Below are 11,825 nucleotides of genomic sequence, written 5' to 3'. Positions count from 1 at the left end.
GATCCCGTTTGCCTGTGCTATTAGGAACTGTCCTTATGAATTTGTAACTTCTAGATGCTTCCCTGTAGCAACACCTTTTTAACCAGTATAAATTCAACAGGCATTTTCTATCAGAGAAAGGAAATGTCATCGAAGTAATAGATACAGTATCAATTCAATTGATTCTAATACACAAAAATGCTTAGGTCTGTACTTAGTTAACAATTTGTGAAACAAAATATTAAGCTGATTCTAAAACACTCTGCTCAAGACAGCCCTAGACAGAATGTATTATATTGCTTCGAAGAGCAGTCAGGAAAAAAGTCCTAATGCTAGACCACAGAGAGGTATTTTAGGGGGATAAATACAAACAACATAAATTACAGTGTTAATTTCAACTGGAGAGATTTAGTGACAGTGAAGGGAGGGGGTAAGACTTCTTTACTCATCTTTTCTAAAGCACTCCCTTCCCTTCCCTCCCCTTCCCTGCCCTGCCCTGCCCTTCCTTTTATTTCTTACCGTTTCTTTTTGGGGTAGATTTCTTTTGCAAACTGAAATGAAATATTATTAATAATGCTGAACTCCTGGCCGTCCCCTTGCTTGCCCATCTCTTCCCTCCCCTGAAGTTGCATATTTTTGTCATGTACTTCTCCTGTGTACAACATACCCAAATAAGTTTATTATTGCTATGTATACTTTTGTCTATATATTTTATTAAAGTATAATTAATATACAGTGTTATATTAGTTTCAGGTGTACAATATGATGATTCGAGAATTCCACAAATTACTGAGAGTTCATCATAAGTGCATTCTTAATCCCTTTATCTACTTTCCCAGTAAATTTATTACTGTTTATGTATGTTTTATGGCCTTAAGTGGTATGATACTGTTTTTATTCTTCTGCATTTGTTTCTTTAACTCAACATTCTACAAAATTGTTATGGACGAATATATTTTATTTGTATATGTTATTTATATATAAATGTCAGGGTGAGCTTAATCATCCTTTTCTTCAGTGATGGACAGTGTGTAGCCTACACATTTTTGCTATTAGTCACAGTGGTGTGGTACCATGTTGTATCTGTCTCCTTGTTCATACACGTGACAGTTTCTCCAGAGACACGTCATGACTAGGGCTAATTCATGAGGCACATTTGTGGAAATTAATACGCATGTATTCTTGATGCAAGAAACCCCATGTGGAAATTAATACGCACGTATTCTGGAGGCAGGAACCCCCACATCAGGGTGCATAACTTGCTGTGCACAGCAGAAGACAAATTCACCCTTCCATGTTATCCTTTGGCTAAGTCCTCTTATCTCAGACACAATTTGGTGGCTCTGGTCATCTAAAAATAAAATCACTTGGTCACAGGGAATGAAATCTACAGATTTCTCTTCACCATGTTTGTATCGGTTACACGGTCTTCAGTACGGTTTAATAGCTTACAGTTTCCCACTTTCAAAACTTCTGTCTTGCCAATTGCCTTTTTTTGGTCCATTTGACAGAGGTGAAATTGTATATTGTTGTTGCCATAACGAATCATTTCCAAGACACTTGTGAAAGATAAGTCTGTTCATGGATATGCCCAGATTTTGTCTGGTCTTTCTCTTTGTAATGTGGCTTTTTTGCTTCCCATAAAGAAGTTTTAAATTTCTACCATGCACATGTTTATCAGATCTTTTTTATAGTTTATCCTTATTATGTAGACTAGCTGCCATAATCACTTGCTGCCTGGAGTGTGTGACAATTCTGGGACTCTGCCAAGGGGCCGTATCAACCCGTAAATCGCCATGTCAGGTTAGACAATCTCCATGCCCGTCTCTCATCCAAATCGTATGAACTCTTTCGGTCCTCACAGTCATGATAGTACATATGGTGATCATTTTCAGTTCAATACAATTGCATCAATAATAATGAAATATCTAGCTACCTACCAGTGAAAACATAAAACAGACCACAGTAAACCAAAGATCAGTAACAGACGAATCAAATTTTATTTTTTTTATTTTATTTTTTTTTGTTTTTTGTTTTTTGTTTTTTGTTTTTTTTGCAGTTTCAAATTTTATTTATTTTTTATTTTTTTTATTTTATTATTTTTTTTAATATTTGAAATTTACTGTCAAATTGGTTTCCATACAACACCCAGTGCTCATCCCAAAAGGTGCCCTCCTCAATACCCATCACCCACCCTGCCCTCCCTCCCACCCCCCATCAACCCTCAGTTTGTTCTCAGTTTTTAACAGTCTCTTAGGCTTTGGCTCTCTCCCACTCTAACCTCTTTTTTTTTTTTTTCCTTCCCCTCCCCCATGGGTTTCTGTTGCGTTTCTCAGGATCCACATAAGAGTGAAACCATATGGTACCTGTCTTTCTCTGTATGGCTTATTTCACTTAGCATCACACTCTCCAGTTCCATCCACGTTGCTACAAAAGGCCATATTTCATTCTTTCTCATTGCCACGTAGTATTCCATTCTGTATATAAACCACAATTTCTTTATCCATTCATCAGTTGATGGACATTTAGGCTCTTTCCACAATTTGGCTATTATTGAGAGTGCTGCTATAAACATTGGGGTACAAGTGCCCTTATGCATCAGTACTCTTGTATCCCTTGGATAAATTCCTAGCAGTGCTATTGCTGGGTCATAGGGTAGGTCTATTTTTAATTTTCTGAGGAACCTCCACACTGCTTTCCAGAGCGGCTGCACCAGTTTGCATTCCCACCAACAGTGCAAGAGGGTTCCCGTTTCTCCACATCCTCTCCAGCATCTGTAGTCTCCTGATTTCTTCATTTTGGCCACTCTGACTGGCGTGAGGTGATATCTGAGACGAATCAAATTTTAAATGTAAAGTGTCAATTATGAAGATGATGAAGAAAATTATAGGTGAATATCTTTTTCATAATCTTTGCAATTCAGAAATTTTTAATCAAATTTTAGAGGTAACTTGGAGATCATAAATAAATCATAGATTTGAATTCATGAAAAAAACTTTCATACGACAGAGCACCATAAAAATCAAAATAAACAAAACTGAGGAAAAAGATGATAAATTTTCTGAGACAGATATGGCATACAAAGCATTAATATTTTCATTACATAAAACTCTTTACAAACTGAAAGAATATACTTAAATGTCAACAGAAATATTAATAATGCATAGAACAAGCTGTTATTAAAGAAGAAATACAAGCTGTTGATATTCACTTAACCTGTCTTCAGGAAACTGCACATAAAAACTGAGGTATTAATGTCTTGCTTACCAGATTAGGAAAAAATAAGGATTAATGAGATTATATAAGGTATGACAATTAATAAGGTGGTTTTTAAGCTCTTAATACAATTTATATCATACAGTAAACGTTCACTTAACAGTAGTTATTTATTGATAATGTCAGATGAGGATATGAATAAAATAGTACCCATATACATTACTGTTGGAGGTGTAAATTGGTATAATTTATGTTTTAAAAATATACGCTTGGGGCGCCTGGGTGGCTCAGTCGGTTGGGTGTCCGACTTCAGCTCAGGTCATGGTCTCACAGCTCATGAGTTTGAGCCCCTCATCAGGCACTGTGCTGACAGCTCAGAGCCTGGAGCCTGCTTCGGATTCTGTGTCTCCCAATCTCTCTCTATCCTCCTCTGCTCATGCTCTGTCTCAAAAGTAAACATTAAAATATATGTATATGTATACTCTGACTGCAATGTAGAATGGGTTGTTAGAATTGTATGCAAGATTGAGTGTATTAAGGACTTTCATGAAGCCAGTGTTTATGCTAGCTCTGAATTGGAAAGAACTCAGATTGTTGTGATTAGAGAATGTGGTTAGATTGTTATATATCAAAGAACTGGGATACTAGAAGCTGTTATAAATGATACTGTATATCAAAAATCTCCTTGATACATTTTTGAGTTGGAAACAAACACTGCTTACCAAAGAGTAGAGGATATTATCTTCCATTTATAAAACAGTTTATTACACTTAAAATATTTAAATATATTAAAATTAATATATATAGGGTCATATAAATTTTGTGTAATATAATATTAAATGCATAACATATAAATGTATTTAAATAAACATTAAATATATATAATAACTTTATATATATAATCTATTATATATATAAAATCTTATCTATTATATATCTGTATACATATATAATCTTATCTATTATATATACATATATAATAATAAGATAAGATAATAAATCTTATCTAATATATATATATATATATATATATATATATATATATAAAATCTTCTTAACTGAACTAGTTTTACATGGTAAATTGCAAAAAGAAAACTACTTTGGGGCACCTTGGTGGCTCAGTTAAATAAGCGTCCGACTCTTGGTTTCAGCTCAGATCATGATCTCACGGTTTGTGGGTTTGAGCCCTGCACTGGGCTCTGTGCCAGAGCCTGCTTGGGATTCTCTCTCTCTCCTCTCTCTGACCCATACCTGCTTTCTCTCTCCTTCAAAATAAATAAATAAATACACACACATACAAAGAAAAGAAAATTACTTTGTTTTTCCTCAAACCACTGCTTCAGTCACATTCTATCAGCTGTTCAGTGGCTTTGGATAACATTTTTGACAGATTTTGAATGCATGATTCTAGTTCGCATCAGCAAACAGGTGTCATAGTGAACATTGAAATAAAAAGGAGTTCGGTAAGATGGGACTACAGAGATAACGGCAAGAGTAAGGAAGCCAAGACATGATGAAGCACTTGGGGACTGCCAGTGGTGGACCCCGTTACCAGCAACAGTTATGCCTTCAGACGTAAGATTTGGGAGTTGTGACTTGAGCCCTTGAAGCAGGAAACCAAACTTTAGCTATGGGGCTCTGCCAGAGTTGTCACCATGGGTAAGAAAACACAGGCATTACCCAGACATCCCCAGTAGAGGGTATAAGTGAAGTGAAAGGGCTTAAATTCTCTTTCTTTCTCTCTCTGATGTCCGGCTGGTGTGGTGCCCTAGCTGGACGGACACAATCAGAAGTCACAGGATACGGGGGGCCAAAGAGATGCAACGTACTGGGGTCACCATACTGGGCAAGGAACAGGGCAGGAAAGAACCAGAATGGATCAGAAAGTGCAAACCTAGAATAACCAGTATAATATAGCTTTTGGGTATATTTCAGACAATAAAACAGTATCATTTTCAAATTTAAAAGTCCAGTCTAGTCTATAGAAAAACTTGAGTCACACATTTAGCCTAAGGCCACTTCCTTTCCACCCCTAGAGGCCAGCAGTGGCCATCACATTGACAGTCTTTTTTTTTTTTTTTTTTTTCTCCCCCCCACCCATGGTGTTACCTCTGGCTTCTCTAGGGATCGGGCAGGTTGTGGGGGTTATGAATAGAAGAAACAGGATTTTTTTTCTCAATATTTTTCTTGTCCTTACTTGACTGATAAAAGCTTTCTGTCATGGCAAGCCTCCAAAATGATCATTCATTTATGGGCTATTTGTGGGATCATTGGATTGGGGACCTTCACATCATGAACTGTGATCTTCTACATGGACTATGCACTCTCCTGCTGCTGTTTTGAGATGTCCCTCAGCTTCTGTCCTCTAGTGATGTCAGAAGACTGGTGGCTTTCTATATAGATCACTCATCTGAGTCATCTTTTCCTCTATTTTAGAACTGTAAGTTATAGAAAATTGATAGTAAAGCAAATGATTCGTGTTCATAGAAATGCAGATTGTGTCCGGTTAAGTGTTATTGATTACTGCCCTCTGGATTGTTGCCAGTTTTGCATCTACTAAGCAAATGAATTTCAACATTTTTGTTGGGTGTCTATGTTTGTCTGTTCTTTGGATTCTTTTTTAAACCCGTTGTGACCACTTACCAATTCCCTCGTTAGCAAATGTGCTAAAATCTTTGATACATGTTTATTTTACGTGAAAGCCACGGTTTTACCTTTGTTTCTTTAAATATCCTTTATCAAAATGTTCTGACCTTTCTTTCCTAGTATCTACATGCTCCACTGCCTGGTGGAGAGGTCCTTTCTAGATGGCTTACTTATCCACATCCAACAACTTCCTCCTGGTTTATGGGAACTCAGACACCCATGACTTATCCAAAGGCGGAAGTACAGTGATGCTAACTTCTACTCTCTCTCCTCATTCTGCAGTTCAGAAGAGCTACAGACAGGTGTGGGCCAGAGAGGGAACTATTCTCATGGTTTTCTTAAAGACATGCATAATTTCTCAAGCTCTTTTATCTGTTATCTTTTTTTTTTTAATCTCACGGAGAGGGAAACAAGAACACTACAGAACTGTTTATAGCTTACAAATTCCTACAATCACCCCACCTCTGCTACCTTCCCCAGTTATTTAGTCCTCCTTTTGATTTGTTTTCAGGATCAGTTTGCAATTGTTGCAGATTGCATTCCCTGGGAAGCAGGCTCTGGTAAGAATAGTATGCAAGGTTTTTGGGAGTGCTTTCAACATGTAGGGTGGAGTGAAGGGAGAAGGATTTGGGATAGAGAGGGGTTTAACTATGATGCAGTCACAGCAAAGCCCTCCACAGATTCTTTGGAGGGTTCCAAAGCTTCGAAGGCCATTTCGAGTTGTCCGAATTTGACGCAAGAAGGCCAGTCGTTTTCAAACCTTCATCAGCCTATGATGGGATATGGGTTGCCTCTGGGAAGGAGAAAATATCAACTGTGTTTAGCCAAGTACAAGTTGTGGAGAGTAACCAGATTACCATACCCCAGAATTAGGTGGAATGAGTGTTTTGGTCTTTGAGTGGGAATCTGGTCCGGGGTCAGGGGCGGGGGTGGGGGTGGGGAAGAGTATATATCTGCTCATGAATCCTAGGACAATATACTTAACACCTTGTGGTGTGTTAATATTAACGTGGAGGCATTTGTTTGTCTATGTTCACAGCATCCTTGGGACTTTACCCCATAGGTATCAGATATCAGGAACTGCCTCACTCAGCATGCAACTATGAGTTATATACATACATAGGTGAGTATGTATATAACGTTTTAAAGCGTATAGAGATATTTGAAAAGAAAGTATTACCACTGGGTGTCTCTAGGTAGTGAAATTTTCTTGCCCTCTTTTTTTTCCTTTTAACATTTTACATATTCTTGAATTTCTTGAATTCTGTCAGTAAAAACTCAGCATGTAGAGACTATGAATTAAAAAAAAATAAGCAAGCAGACAGACACACAAATAAGAAAAAATAAACTCAGAGCCCACTTTAGTTCATGAAAGAAAGCATTAAAATACATTCAATAGCTCTTGGCTTCAGGTGAAGACATCACCTCCACTGCTTCTGGGCAAAGAAAGAAGAAATCGAACTGCTGACACCATGACTTCTGTGGTAGAATGGGTGCCTCCATCATCATACTTGCCTGAAAATTGATTCTACATGGAAGCAAGTTTGCAAAAACAATTTTACATGGGTGTGTTTGATCCACACGGTCTATGTGACATGTCCACACCCTAGTTTTATGTCTCTATTTTCAGCATGCAGGATTTATAAGGCACAGAAGTTTCCAAAATAAGGAGTATCGAAAAGGTGCTTAGTAACCAGAAAACATAACAAGTGACCATTACCATATATTTTCAATATAATTACAAAAAAAGTAATCTTTAATTAGAAAAGATAAAACTTTTGACGCTCATATCTAGACTTCTAACTTCCTATAAGCCTGTTGTTTATGCTTCAAAAGCGATTTTTAAAATACATTTGAAATATGATTAACCAGTAAAACCAGCCCGTGTTTACAGTACTGTTTCATGTTCTAAGGCTAGTTTTTCCCTATTTGGAAAGTAGGAATGCTGATATCTGTTATGAAATGTTGTTTGTATTCTAGAAAATGATTATGAAGTGACAGACTTGTAGTAGTCATTGGTTAAACAGTAATTGAGCATCATTAATGTTACAGGTATCCTTATTGTCAACGCTCTATTGATAAGAGTAGGGCAGACATTCTCTCTCTCTGCTAATTTTATTATCTACATGCATGTTTAATGCAGAGAAAAAGCGTTGACTATTTTCCTGTAGGCTTTTCTATCCTCGGATCTTTGGCATACATATTGTTATTCTTATATGGCATTTTGATCTTCAGCTTCCTGAGAGTGTGTCACACCTACACACTGTCCCTGTCATTGGCCGTTCTGTTCTTTGTTCATGGAACATTTCCTCATAGTTATCCTTGCAATAAGTGTCAGCATTCTTTCCCCTGAACAATAACATCTCGATCATGAAGCACTTAGTTTACAATGAGAAGAAGATAATGCCCCTGAGTAAAATTTCTAAACTAATTAAATATCATTTTTTTTTAAAGTCTTAGAACTAAAATGTCCAAAGATCATACCCCGTGAAGATATTCTAGGGAGGCTTTTGTAGGATGGAGTATTCCTGGATTATATTCATCAAAGATGCCTCACTTTGTTTCACACAGAAGCCCATGTTCATCAAGTAGCTTTATAGAAACAACAGGGGCACGTGGGTGGCTCAGCCGGTTCAGGGTCCTTCGTCTCAGGTCATGATCTCATAGTTCATGAATTCGAGCCCCAACGTGGGGTTTTGTGCTGACGGCCCAGAGCCTGGAGCCTGCTTCGGATTCTGTGTCTCCCTCTCTCTCTGCCTCTCCCTCACTTGTGCTCTATCTCTCTCTCTGTCTCTCAAAAATAAAATAAACATTAAAATATTTAAAAAGATGACATATTTCAGATGTATCTTTACCTGAAATCTTTCGTATTTCATTGATGAAATCGTATTTTGGCCGCCGCTAAAGTCAACAAAAGAAGGACTCGACAAATTAAGAATTACGTCTTGCTTTTCTCCTCTCATAACATCTGACACCTTGTATTAAACCAGGTGGTGGACAGTTCTCCCTTCACTATACCGTATGCTTCAGGAAGAGAGGTGTAGCTCCTGCCCGCAGCCTTCTCCCAGTCTCCTGGCACAGTTAAGACTATAGAGTTGACTCTAAAAAAGTGTTTGAGAAGCTTCCCTGAATTTAAAATGAACTACTTTCCAAATCCATGGGAAATCACTGTAAATATTATTTCAGGCAGTGTCAAATATTTCTTCACTCTCCTACTTTAACAATCCTTTCTCAGCTGTAGTTTGTTACGAGAAGGTAACCAGGGGTTGAAAATAGAGGTAAGATACAGTTTTCTGTAGATGTTCCTCCTAGTTCTTCCCATTTCTTTGGGAACACTTGATTATTTTCAGTGATAGCAAGTGACATCTGGACACTTCCACAGGGAAATTAGCTCTGTGGTCCCCAGGCTGGAGTTTTCTTCTATGTAATGAGACCACCAGGAGGTTACATCAGGCAGTCCAGAATCAAGACATGCAGTTTGCTTTCATTGGCTAAAAGAGCAAAATCAAGGCATACAACAGATCTGCTGTACCCAAAAATGTATTGGCCATTCTCGCGGGATCAGCACGATTTATATTTTATGAGCAGGAGGCAATTCAACATTATACCTACAATAGACTAAAATATTTTCCTTTTGCTATGTTTAATGGAGTGGGAAGAAAATGGGTAGTTCAGCTGTTATGTATGAAATTGAGCATATACCTGGGTTTGACTTTGGTGTGTGCCATTTTGGTGAAAATCATGAATTCCATGTGTCCTGGGGCAAAAAAGAAACTAACTCAAAGGATCAGATAGTAGGCAATATTTCCTCCACCCTATGTGGCAAGATTTTGAGATATTGGTATGCAATGGGTGGCGTTCTGATCAAGGTTGCATTCTAGAATTTCTACTGCATATATATGGGTTGTTGATTATAGGAGCATCTACAATGTTTTATATATGACGTATAAGTGTAGCAGTATGAAAATTTTTACTCTGAGGATTGTTGACATGTTTATACACCTGACCAGTAGGACATCCCGTGTGTACATTCACATAATGCAGGATACATGCCATAATACACTCATTAAGCCCATCTGAATGAGGTTTTGCCTTATGATTGGTCACAACCATGAGAAAGGCATCATCCTTTCCCATGAATATAGAGACACTAAAACTGGACTTCTTACAGTAGAAGGACGTCTAGCAAATGGCATGCTTAACATTAAGGAATTGGAACTTTGGGGGAAGAAACCAAAACCAAATTCTGATTTTACATGATGCAAGAAAATTTGATAATTTGAGAAAATAACACTCTGTGGTAAAGAAAGCACAAAAACTGATGCTTTGGTGGAGTCGTGGAGACATTGCAATGTGTGACAAATATGTAAGGGAATGTGTTGTTAGACATTCAAACTGCTTAAAAGCTTATATGTTTGAGGGAGTTTAGGGTAATGTCTGTGTTTTATTTATTATAACATTTCTTCTTCTTGTTGAAATTTCAGCAATCCTTGAATACATTTATCAGATCTTATCATCATTCAACTGTTTTAAGAAAAAAACAGAAAAAAAAAGTCTCAATTGTACCTCGGGGGACAAATCAAACCACAAGCTAACATATGGGTGAGCGGTTAGACTAACACCAAGTATGTTAAGTTGGTGAGAGAGAGTTCAGTAAAAAGTGAGTCCGAGAGGCAGTTAGGACTGAGTAAAGGATATACATTTTCAAATATCTTACTGATATCCTTTATTTCCCCCCAAATTAGGATTATCTGTATTTAAAATCTTGCTGTCTTATTTCGTATTCTTATTTTTCACTTACCTGTTGACTCCTTAGAACTGATTTAGTGCTTAAATACATTTTTCCAAAAACCTACAAAACCATGAAGGTAAGTTTTTCAGTATCCAATATGGTGCTTTATCTCCATCACTAAATGCCATGTCTGCTTTATGAGCGGGTGGTTTACAACTTATTATAGTTAGTTCACATTAATATTACATTATTTGAATTGTATTATTTGCAATGTGTTTATGAATTGCCTCACCGTCATTCATGAATTATATTATTTTATATTTATATAATGTGCAGTAAAAGTATTTACAATTTTTGCGAACATTTAAAAATACTTTAGATTTTAGATAGAGCTCTTTAAGCGAATTCTAACTACGAAAATTTAAGTAAACGTAAGGGAGAAACACTCACAATACAATTATTATTCAGGATTCTTGGTCTCAAACGTTGTTAAAAATAGATGATATTGACTGGGTTGAACCGCTGAAGAAGAGCCATACACATGAAGTTCTGTTATTGATGAAGGGCTACATGGTATTAAAGTGAAAGAGAAGGAACCGCTTCGTTGTGTTTCTGGGTGTCGGTGTTTGAACTCAGGGTTACAGACATCAAAGTCAGAAAGACATTCTGGATGAGAAATTGCAAACATGAACAGCGTGATCAATGTAGTGACTCGTGGTTACCTGGCCATAAGACAATACAAAAGAGGAATCTTTCTATTCGCTCTTAATAAATGGATTTTCTGCCTAGCAGTGATTATTGGGTCTTTAAGAATATTTTAGATAGAGGTTTTCAGGGCATTCAGCTACCATTGAAACCACCTCAAAAAATTGGCAAGATATTTGGCAGGAAAGATTGGGGAGAGGAAGTAGCTAGAGAGGAATAAAGAATTAGTATCTGTATAAAAACAAGTGTTTTTGTTTTTTGTTTTTGGGAATTTAGATTAACAAGTCTCCAGTGGGGCACTGTTGTATATCTTAAGCTGCACTAAAAGATTCTGGATTATATAGTTTTTACAGAGGTAAGCTATTTTTTTTATTTTTGACTCTAGTGCAAACATTTTTAACAACAGATTCAGTCTGGTTTTTGTCCATTGAAATATCTCCTGTAGTAATAGTAAGATAATCCTACCCTAACTGTTTTGAAGAACTTTGAAGTCTTTAAATCAATCCATAATATATTTTTGATTTGGTACTATTTGTAATATAGATTT

Source organism: Panthera leo, chromosome B1 (assembly GCF_018350215.1).
Source record: "Panthera leo isolate Ple1 chromosome B1, P.leo_Ple1_pat1.1, whole genome shotgun sequence".
NCBI lineage: Eukaryota > Metazoa > Chordata > Mammalia > Carnivora > Felidae > Panthera > Panthera leo.
Note: the sequence above shows the minus strand (reverse complement) of the source record.